Below are 18,621 nucleotides of genomic sequence, written 5' to 3'. Positions count from 1 at the left end.
AATCAAGAATAATCAGAAAATCAGAACACAGCAATTATAACTAATGAAATCAAAGCAATAATTAAAAAAAAAAAAAGAAAAAGAAAAAAAGAAAACCCAGCAAACCAAAGTCCTGGAACAAATGGCTTCACAGGAGAATTTTACCAAACATGGATAAAAGAACAAACAACAATCCTTCTCAAACTATTCCAAAAATTTCAAGAGGAGGGAAGACTCCCAAGCTCATTTTATGAGTCCAGCATTATCCTAATTCAAAAACCAGATAAAGACACTAGAAAGAAAGAAAATCATAGGCCAATATCCCTGATGAACATAGATGAAAATATCCTCAACAAAATATTAGCAAAGAAAATCCAGCAATACACAAAAAAGATCACACATCATGATTCAAGTGAGATTTCTTCCTGGAATGCAAGGTTGGTATAATATCTGCTAACTAATTAATGTGATACACCACATAAACAAAATAAAAAATAGTCACATGATCATATCAACAGATACAGAAAAAGCATTTCAAAAAAATTCAGCATCAATTTATGATAAAAACTTTCTGCAAAGTGGGAACAGAGGGAACATACCTCAATGTAATAAAGGTCATATATGACAAACACAACCAACATCATACCCAACGGGGAAAAACTAAAAGCATTTCCCTTAAGATCAAAAACAAGACAGGGATATTTGCTTTCACCACTCTTATTCAACATGGCACTAAAAGTCCTCATCATAGCAATTAGACAAGAAAGTAAATAAGAAGACATTCAAATTGGAAAGGAAAAAGTAAAACTGTCATTATTGGCAGATAACATGATATTGTACAAAGAGAACCCTAAAGACTCCACCAAAAAATTACTAGAACTGATACATGAATTCAGTAAAGTGGCAGGATACAAAATTAATATTCAGAAATTGTTTGTATTTTTATATGCCAATAATAAACTATCAGAAAGGGAAATCCAAAAGAAATCCCATTTATATTGCATCAAAAATAAATAAAATACCTACAAATAAATTTAACCAAGGACGTAAAAGACCTGTACTTGAAAAATAAAAGACACTGAAGAAAGAATCTGAAGATACAAATAAATGGAAGTATATACTGTGTCCTTGTATACGAAGAATTAACATTAAAATGTCCATATCACCCAAAACAATATATATATTGAACATAATTCCTATCAAAACAACAATGGCCTATTTCACAGAATTAGAACAAATATTTTGAAAATTTATATGGAACCACAAACAACCCCAAAAAGTCTCAGCAACACTGAGAAAAAAGAACCAAGTTGAAGGTATCACACTACCTATCAAACTATACTACAAGGCCATAATATTCAAAACAGCAGAGTACCGGCATGAAAAAGATGCGTAGATCAATGAGACACAACAGAAAGCCAAGAAATAGCCCTGACTGGAGCAGCTCAGATGGTTGAGTGTCATCTGGCAAACTGAAAGGTTGCCAGTTCAATTCCCCATCAGGGAACATACCTGGGTTTCAGGTTCAGTCCTCAGTCAGGGTATAACAGGCAACTGACTGATGTTTCTCTCCCTCTATTTCCCCCTCCCTTTCCTGCTCCCTAAATATGCATAAATAAAATTTTTTTTAAAAAGCCCCCAAATAAACCTACAACTATATGGTTAATTAATATTTGACTAAGGAAGCAAAAACATACAATGGGGTAAAGACAGTCTAGTCAATAAATGGTGTTGAGTAATGGGACAGATACATGAAAAAAATAAAACTTAGACCACCTTCTTATACCACATAAAAAAGAAACTCAAAATGGACTAAAGACTTAAATGTAAGACTCAAAACCATAAAAATCCTATTAGAAAACACAGGCAGTAAATCTCAAACATTTTTCTTAGCAATATTTTTTCCATTGTACCTCCTTGGGCAAGCACAACAAGAAAAAATAAATAAATGGGACTACATCAAATACAAAGTTTTGGGCCTTCCGGCCAAGATGGAGGTATAGACATGCCTGCTGCGTATCCCTCCACAACTAAGAAGGAATACAACTACCTCAAAACTAGAAACAACTACAAGTTCCAGAAAATCAAACTACATGGAAGTCCAGCAAACAAAGATATAAAGAAGAAATACTCATCTAGACAGCTAGAAGGGGCGGAGTCAGGGTGGAGAGGAATTGGTGTGGTGGCAGCAGCAGCAGCGGCAGCAGCAGCGGCGGCGGCGGGCCAGCGGAAAGTGCAGTTACACGTTTTAAAAAGTCAGGAGGGACACCTGGGGAGCATTCCCAGCTCCTCACCAGACTGTGCAGCTCACTGTCCCAGCACCAGAGAAAATCAAGTCTCATTGCTTTTGACTGTGCAGACAAGTGGGGGTTGGGATGGAGGCAGAAACTGCTGGTCTCTCAGCAGAGTCCACTTGTTTAAAGGGACCCCACAGACCTAGAGCATCCACAGACACACCCACTCTGGGAACAACGGCCAGGGCAGCAGCTAGAGGGGCGCCAGTCTGGTGCGGAAGTGGGAGAAGTGCCTGGAAAAGGGGCGAGTGCTGGGCAAGCAGCATTATTCCTTCTCAGACACCTTCCCCACATACAGCGCCAAAACGTGGTGAAACAGGTCGCCTGTTACTGACAAATCCCTAAGGCTCTGCCCCTTACAACGTAGTAGGAGTGACAGCTCTCCCTGGGACATGGAAGCAAACAAACACAGGAGACTTCCAGGGAAGATGGAGGCCTAGACTGACACGCTCTGTCTCCCTCCACAACTAAGAAGGAATACAACTACCACAAAACCAGAAATAACCAGAAGTACCAAAAAACAAATGAAAGTCCAATGTATGAAGTTATAAAGAAGTGGTGCTCATCTGGACAGGTAGGAGGGGTGAAGCCAGGGAGAAAAGAGTTCAAGCTGTGCTATCCGTGGCAGCAGCAGCAAGGGAGGGAGGACAGCAGTAAGCACAGACGCCCATATTTAAGGAGAGGCAAGAAGCACCTGGGAGCACCCCTGGCTGCAGACCAGACCCGTCAGATTCCAATGCCAGGGAAGGCAGACCTCCATTGCTTGGATTGTGAGGCCTGGAGGCGGTGGTGACGGAGGAGGAGGCTCCCAGTCTCTCAGTGGAGAGTGAATGGCAGGAATCCATCTTGGACCCCACCTCCCGCAAAAACGCCCATAGCGTGATGAGACGGGACACCCAGTTGTGATGAGTGCATGGGACTCCACCCCCTATAGCTTGGAGATGTGACAGCCCTGCCCAGGAAGCAAAGGTAAACACAAAACTGTCAGGATGGCACAGATCATGACAGAGATCCCAGTGACAAAGCTGACCAGACAGCAAATATCTAATCTAATGAAGCAGCAGATAGGAAATCTTTCTGAGGCTCAGTTCAGAGCTTTGCTTATGAAAATGCTTACAGACCTAACAGCACATCTTAAACAAGATGAGGAAGAAATGAAGGCTAGTCCTGCTGAAATGAACAAAAACAGGTATGAAACTAGTGGTGAGGGAGAGAAAACCAGGGATCCAATCAACAAATCAGAACATAGAGAAGGAACAAACAGTCAACCAGTGCAGAAAGAGGAAACAAGAAGTGAGGAAAATAAGAAGAGGCCCAGAAACTTATCGGACAGCTATAAGCAGGCCAACATCTGAGTCACAGGGTTGCCAGAAGATGAAGAAGAACTAGACATTGAAAAATCATGTGAAAAAATAATGAAGCAGAACCTCCCTAACTTGGGGAAGGAAATAGACTTACAGGTCCAGGAAGCATGAAGAGTTCCAAAAAAACTGGATCCAGGGAGAACCACACCAAGACACATTATAATCAAAATGTCAAAAATTAAGGATAAAGAGAGATATTAAAAGCAGCAAGAGAGAAGAGAATTACATACAAAGGGGTCCCAATAAGACTATCAGCTGATTTCTCAAAAGAAACTCTGCAGGCAAAAAGGGACTGGCAAGATATATTCAAAGGAATGAAAAGCAAAAACCTACAACCACAATTACTCTATCCAGCGAAGCTGTCATTCAGAATAGAAAGGCAGAGAATGTGCTTCCAGGACAAAGTAAAACTGAAGGAGTTCATCAGATCCAAACCACTGTTATATGAGATGTTAAAGGGACTTGTTTAGAAGGAGGATCAAAACTATGAACATTAAAATGAAAACTATCACAACAACCAACAACAGAAGCTAGGGAATTGAAACAAAGGCAGACTAAGTAGGCAACAAGAGTGGAAAAGAATTATAGGTATGGGGAACATATTGGGAGGAGGTCACTGGGGAGGGAGAAGGGGATAAAGGGAGGGAGATGGTACAGGAATAAAGAAGCATAGTAGGAGGGAGTGGAGTAGACAGGAAGATGTTGAAAAGTACTATATGCACAACCAATGGGCATTGACTAAGGGAGGGGACCACTGGAAGGGGGTCACTAGGTGGAGAGGAACAAAGGGAAAAGAAATTGGGACAACTGTAATAGCATAAACAATAAAGCATATAAAAGAAAAAGAAAAGAAAATCAAACTACAAAGTTTTTATACTGCAAAGGAAACCATCAACAAAACAAAAAGACAACCTACTAAAATTGGAGAACATAATATATGTGATTAAGGGGCTAATATCCAAAATTTATAAAGAACTTATACTGCTCAACACACACACACACACACACACACACACAAAATGCAATTAAAAAATGAGCAGAGGACCTAAACAGACACGTCTCCAAAGAGGACATAGAGATGGCCAGTAGATATAAGATGCTCAACGTCACTAATTGTTAGAGAAATGCATATTAAAACCACAATGAGATATCACCTCATACCTGTCAGAATGGCTATCACCAATAAATGCACAAATGAGAAGTGTTGGCGAGGATGTGGAGAAAAGGGAACCCTTGTGTCCTGGGAATGCAGACTGCTGCAGCCATTATGGAAAACAGTACAGTTTCCTCAAAAAATTATAAATGGAACTGCCTTATGACCCAGTGATTCCACTTCTGGGGATTTATCCAAAGAAACTCAAATCACTAATACAAAAGAATATATGCACCCCTATGTTCACTACAGCATTATTTCTTTTTTCTTGTTTACATACCTCTGGTTCAATTTTGTTCATTTGCACAGCATTATTTATGATAGCCAAGATATATAAACAACTCAAGTGCCCATCAACAGATGATGGATAAAAAAAGCTGTGTGTGGTACATATATACAATAAAATATTACTCAGCTATAAAAAAGAATAAAATCTTACCATTTACAAATAGCATTGATGGACTTAGAGGGTATTATGTTCAGTGAAATAAGTCAATCAGAGAAAAACAAATGTCCTATGATTTCACTTATATATGGAATCTGAATAACAAAATAAACAAATAAAATTGAAACAGACTAATAGAGAGGATGGGAGGGGTGGGGACAGGGAGAAAGAGGTGGAGAAATGAAGAAGCATAAATTGGTAGTTACAAAACAGTTACAGGGATGTAAAGTACAACATAGGGATATAGTAGGTAATATTGTAATAACTATGTGGTGCCAGTTGGATACTGGAAATATCAGCAGGAACACTTTATAAAGTCTATGATTGTCTAACCAATATGTTGTACACTGGAAATGAATATAAAATAATACTGAATGTGAACTGTAATTGAAAAATTAAAATTAAAGAAGAAAACATTATCAAAATCTCGTTTAAAAAATATAATTTGTGGCCCTAGTCGATGTGGCTCAGTAGACTGAGAGCCGGTCTGTGAACTGAAAGGTCGCCAGTTCAATTCCCAGTCAGGGCACATGCCTGGGTTGCAAGCCAGGTCACCAGTTGAGGGCGTCCAAGAGGCAGACAACTGATGTTTCTCTCTCACATCAATGTTTCTCTCTTTCTGTTTCTCCCTCCCTTTCCCTCTCTCTAAAAATAAATAAATAAAACCTTAAAAAAATAAAATAAAATCTGTGGACTTAAATATTTTTTTAAGGTAATTTTCTACTTACCTAGATCTGGCCATTAATATTCTTAGCCTCTGCTGCAGCATCAGGAGTTTAATCATACTTCAAAATACCATGTTTTCTTTGTTTGATGAGTTAACCTAAAAAAAAAAAAAAAACAGTTGAGAATTTCTTATTTATTTTAAAATAATTATTGTCCTTATGAGACTTCTGGCAGCACTGTTAGTTCAAATTATCTATTTAAAATCAAACGTCTAAAATTTGATTAAAAATTATTTAAGTATGGGATATATTTTAAAAATTAATGTGATCTATAGATGTTATCATTAAGATGAACTCTTTCAAAAGAAAGAGTAAAAATGTAATAGTCTGAGTTCTATGATGTTTGGATATCAGGACTTTTGGAAGCCACTGATTATGGTTTCTCCATATAGCTATGCTTCCCTATACGTATCTCCTCATCCATAAAATGAGAAATTAAGACTAAATCACCCAAGATTCCTTTCCAGGTCTAAAAGCTGTTTTAGCCAGTGTCAGGCTAATTCTCCCCGCTTCAGTCACTTTTCTTAAACCTCACCATCACCCTCCAAAAGTGGTGACTCTCTTTAGGATCCCCACTTCTGCATCCTCCTATTCTACAAAACCCCCCAAAGTCAAATCAGAGGAGTCAGTCCTCACTGAACAGTCCATATGAACGAACACACCACAGTCATGGGACAATATACTCATAAGTTATAGCAATCAAGTACAATCTAAAGTTTTAAGAGATTCCAATATACTTTTGAAAATTTTCTGATCAATTTATTCACATTTTACAGCACATAAAAAAAAATCAAACTCACTCAAACACAGACACTAAAATTTATTGCTACGCTACGTCAGGCATTATGTTAGAGGTTTTGCGAAGAGTTCTCGCTTTAATCTATATATTAATTAGAGTGAACAAGTATGATTGATATCCAAAATGAACATTTCCAAAACCATGAACCCATACTTAATCAAACATTTCAATTCTGGATTTCACAAATGTATATAAAATCAGCACTCAGTCAGATATTTGCTTGTTCCCCCCAGAAGGTGCTGCTACACACCACATTAGGGGTGGGCAGGAACCCAGTGCCCCTTCCTTAGAATACCCTTCTTTTCTCCAGAAACTAAACATACACAATGCTTTGTCTCTGGCTTGTAAAATTGTCCAGCTAATTCTACCATAACTCATTGCTTTTATATGAATATACATTCTATTTGTCCTTCTCTCTCTTTTAAGAAAGTTTAGGCAACCAACTCAGGAAAATCCCTCTTCCTCTCTTTATTCATTCCACTTATAAGCATCCCACAACCCCCATCCTGAAAGGAGTTTAATCATATTAAATAAAACTAAGAGAATGAGTGATCTGTCTATACTCCTGTATCAAGTAAAAGTCCTAACTCTTGAAATGAAAACATATTAAAGAATCGGTGTACCAACCTATAAAGCTCTTGAAAATGTTAAAAAGCCTCCTTTAGAATCTCTGGAAACTTTATTCTGTCCACCATGAGACTTCTTTTTTCTTCCTTGTCCATTTTTTTTTATTGTAGTAAAATGTACACAACATAAAATTTGTCATCTACACTTTTAAGTATATATTTCACTACTGTTAAATACATTCAATATTGTTGTACAATTATCCAGAACTACTTCATCTTGCAAAATTGAAACTCCACACATTAAACAACTCACTTCCCCTCTTTCCAAATCCTGGCAACCACCATTCTACTTTCTGTTTGTATAAGTTTGACTGCTCTAGGTACCTCATATAATAAGTGAGCTCACACAATTATTTACCTTTTTGTGCTTGCCATATTTAACTTAGCTTAATGTCCTTAGAATTCATTTATGTTGTTGCACGTGTCAGCGTTTCTTTCCTTTTCAAGCCTGAATAATTAATCATTGTATGTATATACCAAATTTTACTTATCCATTCATCTGTTAGACATTAATCTATCTTTTGGCTACTGTGAACAACGCTGCTACAAACATGGATATACAAGTATGTCTTGGAGACCCTGATTTCAATCCTTTTGAATATAGACCCAGTAGTATTGCTTCTGGGTATTTAATTCTATTATTAGACCATATGGCTACAACAATTACATTCCCACCAGCAATGCACAAGGGTTCCAATTCCTTCACATCCTCACTTAACATTTATTTTGCGTTTCTGGTACCAGCCATTCTAATGGCTATCAGGTGGTATCTCACTGTAGTTTTGATTTGCATTTCACTTATGATTAGGGATGTTGAGCATCTTTACATGTGCTTTTTGGCCATCTGCTTATCTTCTTTGGAGAAATGTCTATTCCAGACCTTGGCCCATTTTTGAACCAGGTGGTTTGTTTTTCTGTGGTTGAGTTTTAGAAATGCTTTATATATGTTGGCTATTTATGTTATTCAAATATATAAGTTGCAAATATTTTCTCCCATTTGGCGGGTTGCAGTCTTCACTCTCTTGATAGTGTCTTTTTTTTTTTAAATTGATTTGAGAGAGAGTGAGAGAGAAAGAGAGAGAGAGAGAGAGAGAAACATTAATTTGATGGTCTGCTTACTCATGTATTCATTGGTAGATTCTTGGATGTGCCCTGACTGGAATCCAACCACAACCTTGATGTATCGGGACAACACTCTAACTGACTGAGCTACCTCTTTTGATGTACACATTTTAAAAATTTTTCAGAGAAGTGCAATTTGTCTATTTTTGCTTTTGTTGCTTGTGCTTTTAAGTGATTTATGTAAGAAAGCACTGCCAAATCCAATGTTGTGAAGCTTTTGTACTGTATTTTCTCCCGGAATTTAATTGTTCTAGGTCTGATATTTATATCTTTGATTTATTTTGAGTTAATTTTCATATGGTGTTAGGTAAGAATCAGAGTTCATTCTTTTGCATCTGGATAACCAGTTCTGTCAGCACCATTTGTTGAAAAGACTGCCCTTTCCCCATTGAATTGTCTTGGCACCCTTGTCAAAACTTATTTGACCATGAGGGTTTTGGTCGTGTGAGGACTTACTTCTGAGTTCTTTCTTCTTCTATAGCCACTGATCTGTAAGTATGTCTTTATGTCAGTACTACACTGTTTTGATTATTGTAGCTTTGTAGTAAGTTTTGAAATCAGAAGTTTAAGTTATCCAGTTTTGTTCTTTTTCAAGATTGTTTTGGCTATCTTGGGTTTGTTGAGATACCATATGAATTTCAGGATAGGTTTTTTGTGTTTGTTTTTTTTTTTTTTTTTTGGAAAAAAAAGCATTAGAATTTTGATAGGGATTGTACTGAATCTGTACATCTCTTTGGATAGCACTGATATTTTAACATTATTACACCTTCTAATCCATAAACACAGAAAGTTTTATTTTTAATTTCTTCTAGCAACGTTTTATAGTTTCTATTTGTACAGGCCTTTACCTCTTTGGCTAATGTAATTCCTCAGTATTTTATTCTTTTTGATGTTGCTTTATATAAAATTTTTTTTTGTAATTTCCTTCTCAGATTGTTCACTGTGTATGGAAATGCAACTAATTTTTGCATATTAAGTTTGTATTATGCTACTTTGCTGAATTCATTTATTATTTTTAAATCTTTTCTGTGGAACCTTTAAGGTTTTCTACATATAAGATCTCATCATCTACAAACAAAGATCATTTTACTTATTCCTTTCCAGTTTAGATGTCTTCTATTTATTTTTCTTGCCTAACTGCTTTGGCTAGAACTTCCAGTGCTATGTTGAATAAAAGTGGTTAAAGTGGGTATCCTTGTCTTTTTCCTAATCTTAGAGGAAAGCTTTCAGTCTTTCACTATTGAGTATGGTGTTCACTGTAGGTTTCTCATATATGGCTTTTATTATGTCAAGGCAGTTTCTTTTTATTCCTAGTTTTTTAATGTTTTTATGATAAAAAGGTGTTGAATTTTGTCAAATGTTTCTTCTGTACTGATTGAGATAATAGTGTGCTTTTTTAATCTTCCTTTTATTAATGCGGTGTATTATATTGACTGGCTTTTGTATGTTGTGCCATCCTTGCATTCCAAGAACAAGTCCCACTTTGTCATGGTGTATAATCCTTTTAATATGTGACTGAATTCAGTTTGCTAGTATTTTGTTGAAGATTTTTGAATCAATGTTCATAAGCAACATTGGTCTGTAGGTTTCCTGTAGTGCCTTTGTCTGGCTTTGGTATCAGGGTAATGCTGGCTTCACAGAATGAATTAGGAAGTGTTCCTTCTTCTTCAATACTTTAGAAAAGTTTGAGGATTGATATTAATTCTTTAAATGTTTGACAGAATTCACTAGCGAAGCCAGGCCTTTTTTAGTCATATTTTTTATTACTGAATCAATCTCTTTACTAGTTTAATAGTTCTACTCAGATTTTCTAATTGTTTGTGATTTAGTCTTGGTAGGTTTGGTGTTTCTAGGAATTTTTCCATTTCACCTAGGTTATTTAATTTGTTGGTATACAATTGTTCACAGTGCTCTCTTATAATACTTATTTTGGCAGAATCAGTAGTGATGTCTCATTTCTGATTTAAGTAATTAGAGTCTACCCTTTTTTTTTTTTTTTACCATAACTCATCTAGCCAAACTCTGTCAGCTCTATTGAATTTTTCAAAGAATCAGCTTTGGCTGCATTGATTTTCTCTTGTCTTTCTTTTTTCTAATTAATCTCTGCCCTAAACTTTATTATTTTCTTTCTTCTGCTAGCTTTGGTTTTAAGTTGTTCTTCTTTTTCTAGTTCCTTACATCACAGTTAGGTTGTTGGTTTCAGGTCTTTCTTGTTTTTAAGATGAGCACTCATAGCTATAAATTTCCTCCTTTAGCACTGCTCTCTCTCTCTGTGTCCCTTAAGTTTTGGCATGTTGTGATTTTATTTTCATTTCTAAGTATTACCTAATTTCTCTTGTGATTTCATATTTGATACACTGGTTGTTTAAAAGTATGTTGTTAAATATCCACAACTTAGTAAATTTTCCAGTTTTTCTTCTGTTGTTGATTTCTAATTTCATCCCCTTATGGACTCACATATGGTATATCCTGGAAAATGTCCCATGTGCACTTGAAAAAAATGTTTATGCTATTATTGTTGGGTAGTGTTCTACTTGTGTTGGTGGTCTACTTAGTGAAACTGATCCAAATGTTTGGCTGCCATTGCACTGCCATTTACTAATTCGAGGCATGGCACTTGGAGGACATTTAAGAGATGTTTATTGTTGGGTGAGTATACCCAAGCAGGGTATTGGTAGTATCTCCTTAGAAGGTTACACTGCCAGTTTTCTATTTTAGCCTGTAAATGCTGCCCTCAAGACTGTAAAGGAGGAAAGAGGAAGGACATCTCTAAAATCAGAGAAGGAAAACTCTGACTCCAAAAAACCTCCGCTGCCTTGCGGCATACCTCTTCAGGGGAAAGGCTAAGGGAGTAAACCCCAACAGAAAATCCGGAGCCGGAGTCCCTAAGGCGGTTTGACATTGTAGTCAACACCGGCAACTCCTGCGGCGCACCTGAAGCCAAGCTGTATTGACTTTGTCTTTCCCTTGGACCCTTCAGCTGCGAAGAGAGGGGGGGTCTGCTGCATGGGCAACAGCAGACCCTCCATATCACCCTGCCCAGGCTCTGTAGCTTCAGTTTCACTTGAGAGGACACTCCAGCGTCATCGCAAGATGTCGACTCAACACGGGAGGAGACAGATACCGGTTATAAGCTCATCCGATTGGCGAAGGAAACGAGCGCCAGGGGTCTCCTCTGACGGTGGGAGAGGTCATCGCGCCTCACTGGACAGCTACCGTCTCGCCATGGCTCGCCTGCCCCACTGGGTGCGTGGGGATCAGAGAGGCGCCTCTCGAAAAGTGGGCCACAAAACACCCGCACCAGTTAATTCCAAGCAAACAACAAGAAAGAAGCCTCCGGCTCTTCGCCTCGCTAGCTGGAACATCAGGACCATGTGCCCCGGACTTACTGCAGACCTTCCGTGGATCAAGGGTGCCAGGAAAACCGCTGTCATCGATAGGGAACTGGCACGACTAAACATCGACATTGCGGCTCTACAGGAGACCCGGTTGGCCGACAACGGAACTATCAGAGAAACCAACTACACCTTCTACTGGCAAGGGAAGTCTCCGGACCAACCAAGACAGCACGGTGTTGGGTTCGCTGTGAAGAACACGCTTGTTAACTCCATAGAGCCACCCACAGGAGGCACAGAGAGATTACTTACCCTCCGATTGTCAACAACTTTCGGCCCAGTCAGCATTCTTAGCGCGTATGCCCCAACCCTCTGCGCCACCACCGAAGAGAAAGAACAGTTCTACCATGCACTGGACGAAGCGTTATCCAAGATTCCCAGAAGTAACGCTCTCTATCTCCTTGGAGACTTCAACGCAAGAGTAGGAGCCGACCACATGGCCTGGCCCACCTGCCTTGGAAACTTTGGGAGAGGAAAGATCAATGAGAATGGTCAGCAACTGCTTGAGCTTTTGTGTCACCACGGCCTGTGCGTGACAAACACATTCTTCAAGTGCAAAGAGATCCACCAGGTGTCATGGAGCCACCCCCGCCACCCCCGCTCCCGTCATTGGCACCAGCTTGACCTCGTCATCACCAGAAGAACGGATATTGGCAGCACACTCCTCACCCGCAGCTACCACAGTGCAGACTGCGACACGGACCATGCCCTCGTGGTAAGCAAGGTGCGCATAATGCCGAAGAGGTTGCACCACTCCAAGATGAAGGGTCGCCCACGCATCAACACCAGTTGTGCCAGCAACCCAGTTAAGACCCAGCAATTCATCAACAAGATGGAAGATGCACTCGGCGAGGGAGTGGCGGCAGATGACATTATCGAATCCAATTGGCCACGTCTCCGCGACGCCATATACAACTCCGCCATTATTGCTTACGGGAAGAAAGAGCGGAAGAACGCTGACTGGTACGAGGCTCACTGGGAAGAAATGGAACCCGTGATCGAGGCTAAGAGGAAGGCCCTACTGGCTTACAAGGTCACGCCCACTCCCAGTACACTTCAAGCTCTACGGGCTGCCAGGAACAAAGTCCAGAAGACCGCCCGCCACTGTGCCAACACCTATTGGCTAAACCTGTGCAGAAGCATTCAGGAAGCCGCCGATATAGGCAACGCACGAGGGATGTATGAGGGTATCAAGAAGGCAACAGGCCCAATCCCCTCCAAGATCGCCCCCCTTAAGTCCAAGACAGGTGAGGTCATCACTGACCAGGAACAGCAAATGCGGCGGTGGACCGAGCACTACCTCGAGCTGTATGCAACGAAGAACACCGTAACAGACACTGCCCTTAAAGCCATCCCAGACCTACCAGTCATGGAGGAGCTAGACACCCCACCTACTGCGGCAGAGCTCGGCAAAGCCATCGACCGCCTTGCTTGCGGGAAAGCACCAGGAAGCGACGGAATCCCTCCAGAAATCCTAAAGAGCGGGAAACCAGTCCTGCTACAGCCGCTCCACCATCTACTCTGTCTCTGCTGGAAGGAGGGTTACATCCCCCAGGATATGAGAGACACCAACATTATCACCATGTACAAGAACAAAGGAGACCGCAGCGACTGCAACAACTACCGGGGCATCTCTCTCCTCAGCGTCGTCGGCAAAGTATTCGCCCGGGTCGCTCTTGCCCGCCTGCAGACCCTTGCTTCCCGCGTATACCCAGAGTCCCAGTGTGGCTTCAGAGCTGGCCGATCAACAGTGGACATGATCTTCTCCCTACGCCAGCTGCAGGAGAAGTGTCACGAGCAGCATAAACCACTCTACCTCGCCTTTATTGACCTCACGAAGGCGTTTGATCTGGTCAGTCGAAGCGGACTCTTCAGCTTGCTACGGAAGATTGGCTGTCCACCACATCTGCTTGCTGTGGTCATGTCCTTTCACAACAACATGCACAGCACGGTGTCCTACAACGGCGCGACCTCTGAGGCCTTCCCAGTCAGCAGCGGAGTAAAGCAGGGCTGCGTGCTCGCGCCTACGCTGTTCGGAATCTTCTTCTCCATGCTCCTCCAATACGCCTTTAAGGACTGCAGCGAGGGTGTCTTCATTCACACCAGATCCGATGGCAAGCTCTACAACCTGGCCCGTCTACGAGCCAAGACCAAAGTCAAAGAGGTGCTCATCCGTGAGATGCTCTTCGCCGACGACGCAGCTTTGACATCACACTCCGAAGAGGGACTCCAGCAGCTAGTCACTTGCCTTTCCCACGCATGCAAGGAGTTCGGACTAGCCATCAGCCTGACGAAGACGAATGTTATGGCTCAAGGCACGGGGACTCCCCCATGCATCACCATCGACGGATACACCCTGGAGGTTGTCAACGACTTCACTTACCTCGGGTCCACCATCTCGAGCTCTCTGTCAGTCGACTTGGAGGTCAACCGGAGAATCGCCAGGGCAGCCACAGTTATGGCCAGACTGAACCGGCGAGCGTGGAACAATTCCAGCCTCACTGAGAAAACCAGACTGCGCATCTACCAAACCTGCGTACTCAGCACTCTCCTCTATGGCAGCGAGACGTGGACCACCTACGCAAGGCACGAAAGGAAACTCAACAGCTTCCACATGAGGTGCCTGCGACGCGTCCTGCATGTCGCCTGGCAGGATAAGGTCCCCAACACCGAGGTGCTGAAGCGAGCCAATATGAGCAGTTTGCATGCAATTCTTAGCGAGAGACGCCTCAGGTGGCTCGGCCATGTCAAAAGAATGGATGCAGGCCGTATCCCCAAAGACCTCCTGTACGGCGAGCTAGCAGAAGGCAAGAGGATGACAGGGCGCCCAAAACTGCGGTTCAAAGACATCTGCAAAAAGGACATGACACAATGCTCCATCAATCTCAACACATGGGAAGTTCAAGCAGACGACCGCCTAGCCTGGAAGCTCGCGGTCAGGCAAGGTACGTCACGCACGGAGGCTGCGCGCAACGAGGAGGCGGTCCAGAAAAGATCGAGGCGGAAGCAGCGTCAGCAGCAGCAACAACAGCCATCTGCCTTCACCTGTACCAAGTGCGGCAGGGATTGTCACTCCCGAATCGGACTGCACAGCCATTCTCGGCGGTGCAGATAGACTCTCAAGAAGCTACGCCATCGTCTCTCGAGACGGACGGCTGCCGACGACGACGACGACGACGACGACGACGACGATGACGACGACGAGTGTTCTGTCTGGTTAGTCTATCCATTATTGTGAGTGGGGTATTAAAGTCTCCAACTATTATTGTAGAAATATTTCTCCCTTTAATTCTATCATTTTTTGGTTTATATATTTTGATGATCTATCATTAGGCACATAAATGTTTATAATTGTTCCACTTTCTTGCTCTACCAAATATTTTACTAATATATTGTATAATGTACATTATCTCTTGTAACTTTTTTAGTCTTTCATGTCTGATATTAGTATAGTCACCCCTCTCCTCTCTTGCACATAATATTTTTCTGTATTTTTACTTTCTTTTTATTTATTTTAATATGCTTCATTAATTACGCTTACAGTTGTCCCAATTTCTTTTTACTTTGTTCCCCTCGACCCAGTGACCCCTCCCTCCAGTTGTCCTCTCCCTTAGTCCATGCCCATTGGTTGTGCATATAGTTCTTCTCAACTTCCTATCTACTCCACTCCCTCCTACTATGCTTAATTCCTGTACCATCTCCCTACCTTTACCCCCTTCCCCCTCCCCAATGACCTCCCCCCATAATGTTCCCCATACCTATAATTCTTTTCACACTCTAGTTGCCTACTTAGTTTGCCTTGTTTAGATTCCCAAGCTTCTGTTGTTGGTTGGTGTGATACAGTTTTCATTTTAATGTTCATAGTTTTGATCCTCTTTCTCCTAAACAAGTCCCTTTAACATTTCATATAACAGTGGTTTGGATCTGATGAACTCCTTCAGTTTTACTTTGTCCTGGAAGCACATTTTCTGCCCTTCTATTCTGAATGACAGCTTCACTGGATAGAGTAATCGTGGTTGTAGATTTTTGCTTTTCATTCCTTTGAATATTTCTTGCCAGTCCCTTCTTGCCTGCAGAATTTCTTTTGAGAAATCAGCTGAGAGTCTTATTGAGACCCCTTTGTACATAATTCTCTTCTCTCTCTTGCTGCTTTTAACATCTCTCTTTATCCTTAATTTTTGACATTTTGATTATAATGTGTCTTGGTGTGGTTCTCCCTGGATCCAGTTTTTTGGAACTCTCTGTGCTTCCTGGACCTGTAAGTTTATTTCCTTCCCCAAGTTAGGGAAGTTCTGCTTCATTATTTTTTCACATAATTTTTCAATGTCTAGTTCTTCCTCCTCACCTTTTGACAACCCTGTGATTCGGATGTTGGCCCGCTTATAGCTGTCTGATAAGTTTCTGAACCTCTCCTCATTTTCCTCACTTTTTGTTTCCTCTTTCTGCACTGCTTGACTGTTTGTTCCTTCCCTATGTTCTGATTTGTTGATTTGATCCCTGGTTTTCTCTCCCTCACCACTAGTTTCGTACCTGTTTTTGTTCATTTCAGCAGGACTAGCCTTCATTTCTTCCCCATCTTGTTTAAGATGTGCTGTTACGTCTGCAAGCATTTTTATAACCAAAGCTCTGAACTGAGCCTCAGAAAGATTTCCTATCTGCTGCTTTGTTAGATTAGATATTTGCTGTCTGGTCAGCTGCGTCACCGGAATCTCTATCATGATCTGTGCCATCCTGACACTTCTGTGTTTACCTTTGCTTCCTTGGGCAGGGCTGTCACATCTCCTACACTATATAGGAGGCAGAGCCCCATGCACTCGTGACAACTGGGTGACCCTTCTCACCATGCTGTGGCGTTTTCTGCGGGGGTGGGGATCCAAGATGGATTCCTGCCATTCACTTTCTGCTGAGAGACCGGGAGCCTCCTCCTCCATCCCCACCCCATCTGGGCCTCACAGTTTAAGTCAATGGGGGTCTGCCTTCCCCGGCATTGGAATCACAAGGTGATGGATCTGGTCTGCAGCCCGGGGTGCTCCCCAGGTGGTTCTCACATCCCCTTAAATACAAGTGTCTGTGCTTACCACCATCCCGCGGCCAGCACAGCTTGACCACTCCACCCTGGCTTCGCCCCTCCTACCCATCCAGACGCGAACCACTTCTTTATAACTTCATACATTGGACTTCTATTTATTTTCTGAAACTTCTGGTTATTTCTGGTTTTGCGGTAATTGTATTCCTTCTTAGGTGTGGAGGAAGACAGAGAGTGTCAGTCTAGGTGTCCATCTTGGCCAGAAGTCTCCTGTGTGTGTTTGCCTCTGTGGTTCAGGTAGAGCTGTCGCTCCTATTACATTTTAAGGGGCAGAGCCTTAGGGACTCGTTGGTACAGGGCGACCTATTTCACCATGCTGTGGCACTATATGTGGGGGAGGCGTCTGAGAAGGAACAATGCCGCTTGCCCAGCACTCACCCCTTCTCCAGGCACTTCTCCCACTTCCGTATGGGACTGGTGCCTCTCTGGCTGTTGCCCTGGCTGTCATTTCCAGAGTGGGTAGGTCTGCAAACATTCTAGGACCATGGGAGCCCTTTAAATAAGCGGACCCTGCTGAGAGACCAGCACTTTCTGCCGTCACCCCAACCCCCATTGGTTTGCACAGTCAGAAGCAATGAAGCTTGATTTTCCTCGGTGCTGGGACCGGGAGCTGCACAATTTGGTGAGGAGCTTGGAACACTCCCCAGGTGTCCCTTCTGACTTTTTAAAATGTGTGACTGCACTTTCTGCTGGCCTGTCACTGCTGCCGCTACTGCCACCTGTACACCGCATCCTCTCTGCCCTGGCTCCGCCCCTCCTACCTGTCTGAATGAATATGTCTTCTTTATATCTTTGTTTACTGGACTTCCATGCAGTTTGGTTTTCTGGAACTTCTGGTTGTTTCTAGTTTTGAGGTAGTTTTATTCCTTATTACTTGCCTCCATCTTGGCCAGAAGTCTGGATTTTTACTTTCAATCTACTTGCGTCTTTAATTCTCAAGTGAATCTCTTATAGACAGCATATAGATGGATCATGATTTTATATATTCTGCCAATTTGTCTTCTGGAGAGTTTTATCTATTTACATTTCAAGTAATTACTGATAAGGAAGCAGTTCTGTCATTTTGCTATTTGTCTTCTATATGTCTTCAGCTTTTTTGTCCCCCATTTTCTCCATTCCTATCTTCTTTTGTGTTTAACTTTTTGTAGTAAGGTGTTTAAATTCCTTTCTCATTTCCTCTTGTGTGTATTCTGTAGCAATTTTCTTTGTGGTTACCATGGGGATTACATTGCACATCCTAAAATTTTAACAGTTCTATTTGAATTTATATCAGCTTAACATCATTAATACACAAAAACTCTGCTTCTTTATAGCTGTCCTCACTCCTTTCAGTTACTGATGTCACAAAACTACACCTTTATACACACTGTTCCCCAAAACATACACAAAGAATTCTTTTAAAATATTTGTCTCTTGCCCTGGCTGGTGTGGTTCAGTGGATTGAGCACCAGCCTGCGAACCAAACAGTTGCTGGTTTGATTCCCAGTCAGGGCACATGCCTGGGTTGCAGGCCAGGTCCCCAGTTGGGGGCGCACAAGAGGCAACCACACTTCGAAGTTTCTCTCTTTCTTTCTCTCTCCATTCTCCTCTAAAAATAAAAACAAATTCTTAAATTTAAAAAACGTTGTTTTAA

General features: G+C 41.6%; 1 protein-coding gene across 1 annotated transcript in view; it reads right to left on the bottom strand.

Moving 5' to 3' along the window:
• Positions 1-18,621, bottom strand: part of FRS2 (fibroblast growth factor receptor substrate 2) — a 131,112-nt gene that overhangs the window by 13,972 nt on the left and 98,519 nt on the right. Inside the window, exon 5 of the mRNA XM_090273597.1 lies at positions 5,964-6,058. The gene's annotated coding sequence lies outside the window, so the exon portion shown is untranslated. The remainder of the gene's footprint in view (positions 1-5,963; positions 6,059-18,621) is intronic.

This window comes from Furipterus horrens, unplaced genomic scaffold, assembly GCF_987537825.1.
Source record: "Furipterus horrens unplaced genomic scaffold, mFurHor1.1.pri manual_scaffold_4, whole genome shotgun sequence".
NCBI lineage: Eukaryota > Metazoa > Chordata > Mammalia > Chiroptera > Furipteridae > Furipterus > Furipterus horrens.
This window is presented reverse-complemented; position numbering and strand designations above follow the sequence as displayed.